Source organism: Sabethes cyaneus, chromosome 2 (assembly GCF_943734655.1).
Source record: "Sabethes cyaneus chromosome 2, idSabCyanKW18_F2, whole genome shotgun sequence".
Classification (NCBI taxonomy): domain Eukaryota; kingdom Metazoa; phylum Arthropoda; class Insecta; order Diptera; family Culicidae; genus Sabethes; species Sabethes cyaneus.
The window spans coordinates 89,428,330-89,443,526 of NC_071354.1; positions in this window are offsets into that span (position 1 = coordinate 89,428,330).

Consider the following 15,197-nt stretch of genomic DNA (forward strand, 5'->3'; position numbering starts at 1 on the left):
CTTTTCAAAAACAGACCAAAAGAGAGACCGATTGATAACTTGTCGCTATTGCCTACACTCCGGGCTCATTGAAGATAGTTTTGCAGTGACAACAGCTTGCTGCTGGCGCTAGTGTATCATTGAATCGTTCATATACATTAGCACCAGAAGCAAGTGGTTGTCACTCAAATACTAGCTATGTCAACACGATAGAAGCATTTCAGGTGTTTCAGGCCTCACATACAGGTAGTAGTGTAAATAACCATATGCTGAAATTAAAAACAAAATGCTGCTAATGGCTAGTGAATGAAAATTGATTTATATTTTCATATCAGAGGGGAATTTTTGTGTTCTTCCGTGATAAAAAGAAGTAGAATTGTTCTGTGATAGCATATTCACAGCTGTTTAGTTTCTAGAATGAGTAAACGTGATCATAAGTGTGTGTTTTCCAAACCATCATCAACAGCTGCTGCAGGTGCTAGTGGAAAAACAGTGGTTTTGATGTTTATTGAATAAAATTTAGCAAATTACTTACATTTTTAAGAAAATAGTTATAACACATTAAAGCCTATGAGTGCTACATTCGTTTCAGAATTGTTATATAGCGGCAAAGTTTTTATTTGGGAAAGTGTAGCCAAAAAAGGTAATGTATGCCGAAGTTAGTAGCGTGATGCGAATACCCTCCCGTACCCTATATCAAGTTGTTTTTCATTTTGCTGAATTGCAGCGATAATTGCACAAAGTTCGAGTTAAATGTTTAAGTGTTTATAACCATATCTGCTTCATAATATTTTATATTCTTATAAATTATTTACACAATCCATCGAACAGGTTTATCAAAATAAATACTTAAATACCAGCGATTAGCGCCAACAATGCACTACCGGTAAAATTGAGATAACTCGATGAAACACAAATTCTGGTACGTTTTTCAAAAGGACGTAGGTAACAATGACAATTTCTCTTTTCTGCCGCTTATCATGGCAACACAAATGTACTTTATTATGTCGATTTAGTACTAATCGGTCGTTGGCGTACATTTTCTTTGAAATACATTTTACAGTTATAGTAACTGAACGGAACTGGAACTGAAATTTTAACAGAAGATAAAACATTCCTCGCTAAGAAATGGTTCCAAATTACTACCTTGAGGGACATTTTATGTGCTGTATAACAATGGTTATTACTAATTTGTACGTGGCTTATTGTGCAGTGACGTAAGTAGAGCCTTTTATGCCATGTCATTAGTAGTTTCTGATGATCTGGAAGCAGTTATTTATGTTTTCTGTTTTCAAGAATGGTGACTATCGAGACGGTCGGAACTATCACGCAACTATCATTACCAGTCTTTCCATCTTTTCAGTCGTGAAACATAATTTGTGCTGATCTTAGCGCATCATTCGATCGTACAGACTATAAAATATTGCTGCAGAAAACTTCATGACTCGGTGCATCCCGGAATTACACGAAACGGCTCAATTCCTACTGATGCGGCAACGTGTACAGATCGCTTCCTGTTTCGTTTTCCAGTTTACTTACTTCTCGGGAATCCCTCAAGGCAACAACGCGGGACCACTCCTGTTTGTATTATTTTTTGAACGAAATTGCTTCACTGCTTGGATTTGGATGCATGCTGATGACCGGAATTTTAATTCGGTAGTTCGTTCTATAGCTAAATGCATTCGGCTTCAGAGGCTCTTGGATTTGTTTCTTGATTGGGGCAGGTAAAACCGGCATGTCATAAGCATACCATAATAACAAGTGGCGACTTTCCCCCGTATCGCTAGTTCGGTCATTTTCGACTACCATATAAATGAGCATCAACAAAGCAAGTCAACAACTTTTGAAACTAACAACTTTTGAAACTAACGACTTTTGGTTACAGGGTCGGGCACCCACCAATGTTCTGGAGGAGACTCACTTCCCAGCAATGTTGGCATAAACTACACCCAAGTTGAATCGAAGTCATTTTTCTCTGGTTTAGGTTCAACTCAAACCTGCTTCATCGCAGTGTTTAAAGTTTTTCGCGTACCGCATACTCTGATTGATTGGGTATAAATTGTGGTACAACACATTGGTAACTTCACGCGATGTATTTCGGTGATGCATGCGATGTAGGGTACGGGAGGGTATTTTCAGCAGGTTTCTAAATTCAGCCTATTTGCCTCTTCTTACGCCAATAGAAATACTTTGCTGACATATAATTTTAATATGTTATAACTATTTTGTCAAAACTGTAAGTAATCTACTATTTTTTATTCAAAGAACGTCAAAACCACCTGTTCTTCCACTAGAACTATGCCATAGGCCTAAAAATAGATGCCATCGCTTAATGGGCTGAAAATACCCTCCCGTGCCCTACCTGCGATGAATTGACGCGTCGTATTCAGCATGAATTGCTGATTTTGTGCGCACGCAAGAGTATGGCATGAAGAAAATCTACCAAACATGTTCTTCAGACCGTTTTATTTACAGCAAAGTTTGAATTTCTTGTCCTTGTGCTTTGAAGTGAATCGCATGTGGACACGATCCGGTTTCTCATTACCCAATCCCGAACCCGACCCAAACCCGACGGGTTCGATTTTTTTTTCGAGTTTCGGGTCGGAAAACCCGGAACCCGACCCTCTTTAGAACATACCAGAAAGGTTTGGAAGAATGCTCACTGCGCATAGAAAATCCTTATCTAGCTCAATAAAAAAACAACATGAGAAGTATTTATTTATTTATTTATTTAAACTAGTCTTCGAAATTTCGTACAGGCAGTTCATAGTAATTACTTATTCTAAGTTTGTAAGTAGTCCGGGTAACATTAAAATCATAATCGCCAGAAACAGTATTAAATACACGACAACATACGTCAAATGGAATGTTTTGAGTGAACTGAGTATGGTGCAATGGAAGCCTAAAGAAATCAGCTCGACGAGTATGCCATGGTGGAACGTTCAATCGGACTCGACTTAGGAGCTCCGGGTTGTCGATATTACCTCCTAGCAGATCAAAGATGAATAGTCGTTGCAGCAAAGCCCTCCTATCCGCCAACGTATTACGCCGACGTATTAAAGCGCAACGATGTTCGTAAGGAGGCAGTCGAATTGGATCATCCCAGGGCAGCAACCGCAGAGCGTACCGAACAAAGTGACGCTGGATTCGTTCGATCCAGTTGATATGGACAGCGTGGTAGGGCGCCCCATACTCAAGGATACTGCGTACAACCGTAAACAGGCACAAATCTTCCACATGATTGTGAGGAACGTGCTGCTCGAGCCAAAGATGCTGATACAACCGCACAATAGAGAGACTTCAAGTAATAAGAGTCCGTAAACTGCTGCCTTTTTATGAAGCCCAGAATAGCGTACGCTTTAGCAGTAGTAGCTGTAATGTGCTGAGTGAAACACAATTTGGTGTCTAGAAGAATGCTCAAATTTTTAACAGAATCGACTCCGGTGATACTGACTAAATCCATTTTGTAATCGAACAAGGTGAGATTACCTATTTCTGCAGAATGAGATGACATTACATTTCTGCACATTCTCGTCCATTCCGTTGAGTTTACATCAATTTAACAGCGAATCAGTGTCGGATTGCATGGCAGAGTAGTCTACACTGGAAGCAACTACCCGATAGAACTTCAGATCGTCGGCAAACATATACTTGGACGATTTTATCGTAGAACACAAGTCGTTTACAAAGAGAATGAACAGCAGTGGACCCAGGTGACTTCCTTGGGGCAGACCGGATTGAATCTCAAATGGTTTCTTCTGATGTTACACGCAGCATATATAGGGTTTGTTGAGATGGCAGGTTGAGAATATTCAATTATTGTCAAATGAATGTTAATAACGCCTCAAATCTTACTTCAACATCAAACACCATTTAGTTAGACATATATGTTTTTATGTATTTGATTTGATGATATCAAAAAATTTTTCTGTTTAAATGGTTTGGTTATGCCGCAGGATGAGAAATCCAAATTTTTGAAAGTCGATAATTTTTTATATCGTTTCATTCATTCTCGTGATTGAAAGCTACTAAATAAGATAAAGTTGTTTGCAAAATGTTTTGTCCCTTATTGCCTTATACTGAGTTGACAGCCAAATAAACATTAGCATCACTACGGGTCCTTTTTGCCTTGTCTAGTCATTTTCGAAAGAAAAAAATCTAAATGTAATGCTTGACTTTGGAAACTATGTAAAGAATTGCCAGCAACTAACTGATGTAAAGCAGCAAATGAAACGTTCAAAACTATTCTCGGATAAGCGAGTCGCTGATTTTCCTCGCTTTGGGGACATCTATAAAGTACGTCGCGCTCATAGTGGGGAGGAGGGGGGGCGGGGGTTGACCTAATCGTGACGATTTGTGACGTAGGGGGGAGGGGGGTATAAAGTTACTCGACGTCACATGAAAAAAAATTAATTGGAGCAGCTCGCCTTGTTAGCTACGGGGTAGAGATGGTCGGGTAGCGGAAAACTTGCCCGAAACCCACACCCGTACCCGTACCCACCGGGCTCGGGTCGGGTTCGGGTATCGAAAAAAAATAAATTGCGGGTTCGGGTCGGGTACGGGTTCTTAATTTTTGTTTTTGAAACCGGGTACGGGTCGGGTCGGGTATCTCTATTGACCACATTTAACACTAAAGATGGTCGGGTACCCGGGCCCGTCCCGTACCCGTCGGGTTGCGGTCGGGTTCGGGTATCAAAAAGTATAAGGGTCCATGCCTAGTGGCACGGGCGCAGGCTTGAAGTAGGACTACGAATGTAGAGCAATTCGTCTCCCAATGCCATAACCGGTGATTTTTGTACGAATTTCATATAATAGATTCCCCAGTTGCGCAGTAACGGAAGGTTTACTTGCGCTGTTGTATTTTGTACAACACCTGTGAACCGTTGACTTTATCTCGGTAATCTAGCAATAAATAAAATTACTGTTTTCAGTAAGGGTGATCCGCAGACAAATGGTGGAAAAAGCTCCATAAGTTTTTCACCAAGTGGCATTAGTATTCGAGAGAATTCTGTTACGTTTTTGCATGCCTATAAATCGGAGTTGACGCGAGTAACGAAAGGTAAAGGATTGTGTTCTTACATGTGAGAAATTCATAATTTCAACTCTTCAGCTAATTTAAATAGTGGACCTGCAAAGGTCCGTTTGTTATTCTCGAATTCTCAAATTTCTGACTCGTGATGTCCATTGTCTATTTTCGTCCATCAGATAGGTTATTGGTGTGTGGATTAATAGTGGGAATACTGTTTATGGGACAAACGCTACATCTGTAATCAAGATAGACTTTTATGTTTATGATGTTATGAGTCGCAAGCTAGCTGCCTGCCGATGTGTCTCCAACGAAAGCCGGCGACCGACTGATGACGCACACCGAGGCAAAGGCAAACAAAGTTTCAAATACAACCATTAAAATTGCCAATTTGCCACCGATGTGTCTCGAAAACTTGCTGTCCGGTGCGTCACAAGCTAGCTGCTGCTGGCTGATGTTTCGCCAACGAAAGCCGGTGACCGAAGAAGGTAAGGAAAGGAAGTTTAACCTTAGCTCATCTCCTATATATTTCTGTCATCCGTGCTAGGGAAGCACTGACGTGGGACGGTAAAAAAATACAAATAAGGAAATATTAAATATTCGACTCATATTTTCTCAATTATTAAACGTCTGTTAGGGAAACATGTAATCTACTGTATTGTAATGGATTTTTTGAAAAATTTCCAATCGATTGATACCAATATCTCTAGAAACTGTTGACGGATGACTGAGTTATAAGCGTGCAAACCATAACCACTTTTCGTTACATGTTCCCTTTTCGTTTTTCTGAAGTGCACCCCAATATAGAAATCAAAGAAGTAGTCCTACTTCAAAATAATAAACTTGCGGGTTCGGGTCGGGTACGGGTTTTCAATTTTTTTCTTAATCGGGTATGGGTCGAGTTCGGGTATTCAAATTTTCATACCCGACCATCTCTACTACGGGGCACGATGCTGGCCTAACAAGCCAGTCGGACTATGTTCGAGTCTTGACTGGGCGGTGCTGCTTATAGAGACAATGGGATATTTGCACTAGTCCGTAATTTTCCTGTAATCTAATAATCGGCTGTGAAAATTGTCGATAAAGAAGGGTCAACTTCTTAAGGACGATTATACCCATGGCTTTGCTTGCTTATTCTTCTGGTATGAACTCTCAATTAAGGCTTTACAGAATATGCTGTACATCACTGAAGAGCTTCTTGAGTACCGTCCTGCCTAAAAGCTTATTGCAACCGCAAATAGCAGTCGCACAAACTCCTGCGGGGCTACGGGGTGCTACCAAAGACCAATGGCAATGTTTCCCCTTGATATTTGTGCTGAACTTAATCGATGAACATAAACTCATACCGAAGTTCCACGGCTGGTTTTAAGGTTCTTTCGTATAACCTATACTGCCCCTCACTCAAAAGCTTCCTGAAGGAGTGCCACTTGCGGATAATATTTCGCATCTAAGGTAATGTTGAATGATTATAAAAAATACGCAAAATGATAAAATCCGTCAGAAAAGTTCTTCCAAGGCGTGTTGCTGCAAGATGTCAGCAGGAAGTCCTAATTCTTTCAACTAGATCGGACGAATTTGAGTGAATAGATGTGTAAAGGATGTGGATATGCGCGAAACATTAATCGACGAAACATCAGCGACTTCTGAAGCATATCCGATCACAGCAATTGAAGATCTTCTTCAAAATCCGTGAATGAACGACTTTTACCTCGAAAATTTTCCTTTTTTTATTTGCTGAAGTTCATTTTTGTTATTTAATGAATTGATTGAATTATATTGATAGCTTAAAATAAAAGGGTTGGAATGTATAGTTGTGAAGGAGGGGGGGGGGGAGGTTGCCATGACGTGACGTACTTTCCTGTACGTACTTTACTGACGTAGGGGTGGTCATGAATGTGTGACAAAATGTGACAAGGGGGACAGGGGGGTTGATTTTGGTCAACGTCACGACACATGCATGTGTCACGTCACATGCACAAATGCAAGACAACAGTTTCGAACAAATTCTTGCAGTACTTTATATTTTTAGTCACCGTAACGTTATTAATAACATGTGTCGTTGATTCTTCTCGGTGAAAAAAAAGATTCTTTTCCTTTTCTGCGTAACGTTTCAGGCTAGTACGCTTCACCTATCGTCAGACGCATTTTCAATTTAATTATTTTCTTCCCAACATCACTGACGCTGAGATCCACTCGCACGTTGATGAATGATCATCGCCTGCTTGTCGTTTTCATACTGAAAACGAAGTATGAAAACGACAAGCAGGCGATGATCATTCATCAACGTGCGAGTGGATCTCAGCGTCAGTGATGTTGGGAAGAAAATAATTAAATTGAAAATGCGTCTGACGATAGGTGAAGCGTACTAGCCTGAAACGTTACGCAGAAAAGGAAAAGAATCTTTTTTTTCACCGAGAAGAATCAACGACACATGTTATTAAATTCTTGCAGTGCCTATATGGATACAACCTGGCAAAAGGAAAAGATGACCGCTCACTTTTCGACGACGTTTCTCCGTCAGGACATCAATTTAGACTAATTTCAATCTAAAATGTTAAAGGTGGTTGAATGAGAGGGATGGTTTTATACTTTAAGAAAATTGTTTACCTTCAGGACATCACATTGGACTAGGTTTAATGCTGAAACGATAATTGAGCATCGATCGGGAAACCGCTAAGCTATTAGCGTTCAAAACCTGACTACTTTTCGAGAAAGATTTTTTGGAATGACACCCTATCTAGCCAAACCTTGCCGTAAGACGTAGTCCTACGTCAAAAATGCAGATAACCAAAACGGGAAACGTAAATGGAGTTCCACATCGGTAAATGTAAAATATCTTTTGCCAATTGTGTACCAAAAGCAGGGCAATAATGAGCGTTTGGAAACTCTCCATCTTCCGTTTCGCCGACTGTCTGACTGACCGTATTTTTAAGTAGTTTTGCGTAAGTTTTTAGGAAGTGCGCAACATCTATGCGTACGTAACCAGACGGAAGTTTGTCGGATGTCGAGAAAGAGTCACAATATTCCTTGATAGTGATGCAACCACAAAAAGACCTCACAATTGCTATTAACAATGCTCTTGACGAGTCCGTAATGGTTTCTCTCGGCATCGGCACTCCGGAACGAATCCACTGGGTTAACTAGTTTTGGACAGTTCCGGTGTCGTGTGCCTCTGAAACCATTTGCGCAATCGGAAATTGTCCTGCACTACTATTTATCACGGCCAGATAGAGAAAAATGTGATGGTCTGTCGATCCATCTGGCCTAGATAATTTGTAGACGAACTGCCCAGATGCGTCAATGTTAACACTAGGAGTGTCTTTTTTGATATGTTTTCGGTAGACCAAGCTCTGGTGGTTCGTCCAGTAGTAAACGAAAAACGGGTCGTAGCCTACATAGCGAACTGCAAGCTTTTCGCTAGTATCTCCAATTCGTTTCAGCTTTCCAATCGCAACAACAGGATCTGGATCTAGCTGTAAGCTCTTGCATTACTCATGCTTCGCCACATTCAACACATTACTTGGCGGCAACATAGGTGGTTCAGGATCTCCCGGTACCATTGTCGTACGGGCTTGTTCCATCCGAAATCTCTCTGCAGACTTTTGCGTTAATGCTTCGCCCAGTCACTACGCATTGGCTGCCGTAGGGGACGCTTGCCACACGCACCTTTTTTGATTGTGATTGTGCAGTAAAATTTTACGCATTGTTCACTTCCATCAATCACAATTGCTATACGTGTTTGGAATTTGCATTTTCCTTATCCCTTTAAGCACGGAGGGTTTTAGTTACGATATTTTTGGTTTTTGGATCAATATAAATTTTTTTATCTCTCGAGATACCAAAATCAGTGTATTCTACACTTTGCAATAAATGTTTGCTAAATTTAGCAACCTACACAATTGTGTGGGTTCGGCCTCGTCTTACACCATTGCACTATGGGTAAAAACGAGCCGAAAAAACGGACGCAATTAAGATATGGCCTGCAGGCTGATAAAATGTAGGTGATCTTATGTAAAATTTTCCGGAGAATCGCATGGTGCCCACCGCTTTCCTGTTTGTCATCGGGGAGTGCCCCATTTTGCTCATTTTCCCCTATTTTTAACATTTTGACGTAGGACTACGTCTTACGGCAAGTTTTGAGATAGGGTGTCATTCCAAAAAATCAAAAAATGCGAGCGTCACGAAAAATGAAAGGTTTTGAGCGCTAATAGCTCAGCGGTTTTCTGATCGATTTTCAATATTCTTACACCAATCGATCGGAAAATCTTCTAAGAATTGACCCAAATGAAGAAAAGTATGGATTCTTGATGTTGAACTTTTGAAAAATTGAAAATAATGATTGACTGAAGTTTTTGACGTAGGACTACGTCTTACGGCAAGTTTTGAGATAGGGTGTCATTCCAAAAAATCGAAAAATGCGAGCGTCACGAAAAATGAAAGGTTTTGAGCGCTAATAGCTCAGCGGTTTTCCGATCGATTTTCAATATTCTTACACCAATCGATTGGAAAATCTTCTAAGAATTGGCCCAAATGAAGAAAAGTATGGATTCTTGATGTTGAACTATTGAAAAATTGAAAATGATGAACCTCTATGTTTTACCAGAATTCTCGCTACGTGATTGGCTGGAAGATTCTTTAGGATGATCTAAACCTATACCAATTTGATATCTGTGCTTGGGAAGTAAGCCAAAACAAGTGACAAAGTTTCTTCATTTCAACAAGATTTCTTAACACCGCGATTAAACCTAGACCATTTTGAAATCCTTGCTTGGGAAGTACGCCAGAAAGAGTGACAAAGCCCCCTCGTGCCAACAGATTTCTTACGATCGCGATTAATAGTGATGTCCGTTAATCGTTCGATCAATTCAACTAATCGAATAACTATAAAAATATTCGAATAATTTTTAATCGAATAGTGCCAGCACGAGTAGTTGAATTAATCGAATAGTTCAAAGGAAATAATATGAAAGCGAATAATCCCCGAATAATGGCCGCTAATCGTTCATAATCGTTCGATTAATCGAATTAATGAAAAATATATTCGAATATTTCTAATCGAATACCACTAGCACGAATAGTTGAATTAATCGATTAGTGCAGAGAACGCTCGCCGATTAATCGGTAATCGAATAATTGAAAATTTCGGACATCACTAGCGATTAAACCTAGTCCAATTTGATGTCTGTGTTAGGGAAGTGTGCCAGAAAAAATGACACAAGCTCATTGTCCCAACAGAACGCAAATTCTTTACTGCAAGACAATCAAACCTCGGCGAATTTGATATCTGTGTTGGAAAAATGTGCTACAGCTGTAGTGTTCGGTTATAATACGACTCTGTGAATACGCATGCTTGCCGTTTCATTAGAAGCGCAATGAAACGATGTGCTGTTGATAAAATAGGATTGATTTGGTAAAATCCCTTCAACGTGGGAACCATGGGTAATAAAAACAATCTTTAATTTCAGTAAGGTAGCAGGAAAGCAATAGTTTGTGTTTTTGATTTTGAGAATTGAACGTATGCAATGTTACTACTTTGATAAATGTTACATACAACGCATGTAGCATGTATATATGTTGCATATAGCATGTACACATGAAGAATCGAATGATTACAAGCATGAATACATGCTACTATCATTATAAAGAGACTTACGTAGTCCTGCGTCACCTATATATGCGGTCATGTCTTGTACACAACCCCTCTGATTTTTACAGCCATCTTTTCTTCTTCTTTTTCATTTTTCTCAAACCGTATTTAGTTTACAAAGCTCAAAAGTTATAAAAGTCTATCAAGCTCCTACCAACAAAACAAAAAAAGTTTGTTAATATGTTTCATTGATATTATTCGGTGAAATTCCACCAAATTGTTACGGTGACGAAAAATAAAAAGGAAAATAATGTTCTGAGAGTAACACTTTTTCAGACAGTGTACAATCTTCTCGCGAACGATTTTATTATTTGAACATTTAATCTAAACGCACTTGATGTCCTGAAAGTAAACCATTAAAGAAAATCATCCCAACTATCCCTTCCTATTAACAGAGACTATCGACATACTGTAATAATTTATTCGCAACTGAAAACGTGGTAGACGGAATGCTCGAGCAACTCTCGAATTTTTAAAAATGGGAATGTACCACTAGGAGCTAGGGCTTTACCTTTTTTTGTGTGTGGATATTATACTACGACCACCATTTTGATCTATTTGATCTATAGAGTGACGGAACTGCTTATTATCCGTGCTTAACTCCTGCGACAAAGCACCCCCTTCTGCCCCTTGGATTATATTGTTTATGTGTTCCTTATACGGAGACAGTGGTGGTCCAAACTGAAAATCTTGCATCACCATTTCGATTTTGCGACTCAAGTCCCGCCTGACTTTTTTTCCTCCTCATTTGTTGCAATCGATCTTTTCACCCGATACCAGTAATGCAGAACTCTCGATTCGTATTTAGACTCTACCTTTCTTGATAATGCTTTTTCTAAATTCAACAATCTACCTTCAATATGAGCCGCCTCGTCCATGATGTTAAGGGCGGCGCGATAGTTTCGACCTTCATTTTTATCTTCCCTGAACAGATTTCTGAGCAGTCTTTGTTTACTTGCAAGGTCTAAACTGAACACTTCTTGCGGTTGCTTGCGAATCATGAGCTCGTAATCCACTTCTTCTTGCGTTAAATCCTCGGCATGTGGAAACAGCCGGGTTACTCTATTACCTGTAGACATTACTTTAGTTGCAAATAACGTGTAACCCAATCAAAATACTACCTGAATAACAAGAGTGTATATGCAATATAATATAAACAAAATATAATGTAAGAATTAAACAATTTTATTTTAAATGTAATGAATAAATATATAAATGTACAAATAGTTATGTAAATGTGTAATTATGTAAATGTATAAATATGTAAATAGGAAATTAGGCAAAAAAAAAATATAACAAATTTTGTGACTAGCAGATCTGTTATTAAGCAAAAATCCGAAACTTCCCTTGGAAAAATCTACGGTAAGTATAACGTATACACGTGTCTAGATGTTAATTACTAGAACAACGAAAATTATTTACGAGAAGACAAACTATTACAACATACAATAATATATATGTATATACAAAAAAATAATTCAAAATGCCTTGTATTGTTGCTTATTATCCGTGCTTAAAGTGTCGGTGTGTTTTCACCCCTTTTTCCCTCTACGCTTCTTACTACTTTTCAACCAATCTAGCTCTAGAGCCAGGAAGTGCGGAGACTAGTTACAATTTGTCCTTGGACACCTTGGCTTCATTCGCACCTCAAGCAAGTATAATTCTTATAACCAGTCCCGGCTAAACGCTTCATGGTCGGTAAAGCAGAGTTCAGCACAGAGTGAGGGTGTGTATGTGTGTATGTATGTGTTCAATACTACTTATGCATTACCAATCTTGTTCCTATAACCAGGAAGCGGAACAAGCTATAATTTGCCCTTGAACAAGAGGCTTCATTCGCACCTCAAGCAAGTGCCACTCTTATAACTTGCCCTGGCAAGATGCTTTCATTGTTAGTAAATACAGAATGCAGTAGGAAAGATGTGGAGGGGCCTGAGAATAAACCCATGCTAAAGTCACTTAACATCGAATGGCCTGATTCTACCAAGATTCGAACCCACGACCACTCGCTTGTCAAGGCAGACTCGGTAACCTCGCGGCTACAGGGCCCCCCGGGCTTTACCTAACCCGCTAATCCAATATTTACCCAAACAAAAAGAACTCGTTCACTATTTTCCCTATGTTTAGGTAGCGTAGGTAGGTATAGCATAGGATAGGTATACTTAGGCAGACGTCAAGCCGAAAACTTTAGGTAAAGATATCTGCTATTTAAGGTCGCCGTATCTATTCTGCAGGATTAGTTCTCCATCATTCGCAGCTGTAAAGTTTTATCACACAGTTCAATTCGTATTATCTTTACTACAAAAAACATGGATTCAACCGGACAATCATGGACTACAGCGTATCCCTCATCATCCAACTCCGGGACTGTAACTGCTTCTTCAGCATTCGATTCATATCGTTCGATGCCATTGGTACAACAAAATGATTCTTTCGTAAGAGAACTAGAGGAAAGTCCATTACCACGTATGCTGAATGTACTAGAACAAATACAATATCGACCAGAGCAATCTCAAATTCATCAGGCAATTCTATCCAATCCATACAACATAGTTAAACTGCTTCAGTACGAGCCCCATCCGTACGCGTTTGTGAAATTAACAACATGGCTCCTTCGGATGGAAAAGTGGACCAAGAACTTTGTTTGGAAGTTGGTGGAGAAGTTTTGCTCCCTTATAGCATCGTCTCCCACATTGGAAGATCAGCTTTGTTCCTTTACTTGTTTGGAGTTCGGAATGCAGCTTGTAGATTCGGGTTGGTACGCCGAAGCCGTCGTTTTGTTGAGAGAATTGAGAATACAGTCCAAAGACCAACCAGTTCATGAGTTGTGTATCCTGCGTACGCTGCTTCTAGCGGAAAGTCTCTCCAGTCGTCACGAGGCATCCAAGCAGACAATTCGCGATATAAAAATACTGCTACCGCAAACAGAGAATATCCCGTCGAGTACGTTGGCTGATGTCCACAGCGCCATCGCGGTAAGTCTTTTCGAACAGTGCGAATTCGAAGCAAGTTATCAGCAGGGATTGTCGGTGCTGGAGCTGCTAACGGACTACAGCGATCATGAAGTCATAGTTTCGGCATTACGACCGTTGGCTAAAGTCTGTCTCGCTCGTAGACAACTGAGACGAGCTAAACTTTTAATAACCCAGGCAGTTAGCTGGGCGTCGCACAATTTTGGACCGATGAGTATTACTTACGCAAGGGCACTAGAAGATTATGCCTTTTACTTGTTGACGATGAGAGCATACGGCGACTGTATAATGGTTCATTCGGAAGCCAAAGATATCTATTGTAATGCTTACGGATGCTTTAGCTTGCACCTAGTGATGTCCGTTAATCGTTCGATTAATTCAACTAATCGAATAACTATAAAAATATTCGAATAATTTTTAATCGAATACTGCCAACACGAGTAGTTGAATTAATCGAATAGTTCAAAGGAAATAATATGAATGCGAATAATCCCCGAATAATGGCCGCTAATCGTTCATAATCGTTCGATTTATCGAAATTATGAAAAAAGTATTCGAATATTTCTAATCGAATACCACTAGTACGAATAGTTGAATTAATCGATTAGTGCAGACAACGCTCGCCGATTAATCGGTAATCGAATAATTGAAAATTTCGGACATCACTACTTGCACCCGGATTTGGCAATGGGGAATCTGGCGTTCTGGTTGTACCTCGAAAGCCGGCAGTACCCAGAATTCGGTTCAATTGAAACCTATCTGCAGTTTGTGGTTGACTTGGATGCAAAAGTCAAGTCGGAAGTAGAGCACCCCGAAGAAAGACAAGCGGTGGCTTGCAGACGTATTCGGCTACTATTTTTTTTTTTTTTTCCATGTTGGGTATTTTTATCACTGCGACCATTTGTTTGATCTATTGTGATATATCCCCCGTTTTATTATAGCTATGTTGTCAAGATGACGTACCACTATCAGAAGTGATCGTCATTGTTTGACTAATAGCATTTGTCCAGGCCGGTGATGCACTTCGGATGAAGTGCACTACTGCGCTGGGAGTTGTTCTCCAAATATCAGAGGGTTCTAACAGCCCTCTTTCAAAGAACCTTAATCTTTTATTGAGAATTGCCGGACATCGGCATAACAGGTGTTCCGAGTCTTCTTTTTCTATGCCACAGAAGCGACATATATCATCTTGAAGTTTTCCCATTAGCTTCAGATGATATCGGCTCGGACAATGTCCTGTTATAAGACCAGTATAAATGCTAAGATCTTTCTTCGAAAGCTCCAGGATTTTGCGAGTCATTGAAACGTTTGGAGAGATAAACCGTTTCGACTGCCTAGCAATGAAAGTGTTATTCCAATTTGATTCCACTTTCGCACATTCCCATGCTTTTAGCTCCATTTTTAAAGCAGAGGCAGATAAACCACAGAAGGGCTCAGGTCCTACAAATTGATGAGATGATCCGAGTCTTGCAAGCGCATCAGCTCTTTCATTTCCATCGATTCCACAGTGACCTGGGACCCAATACAGGTTGACTTGATTACGACAAGACAATTTTTGGAGTAATTGAATACA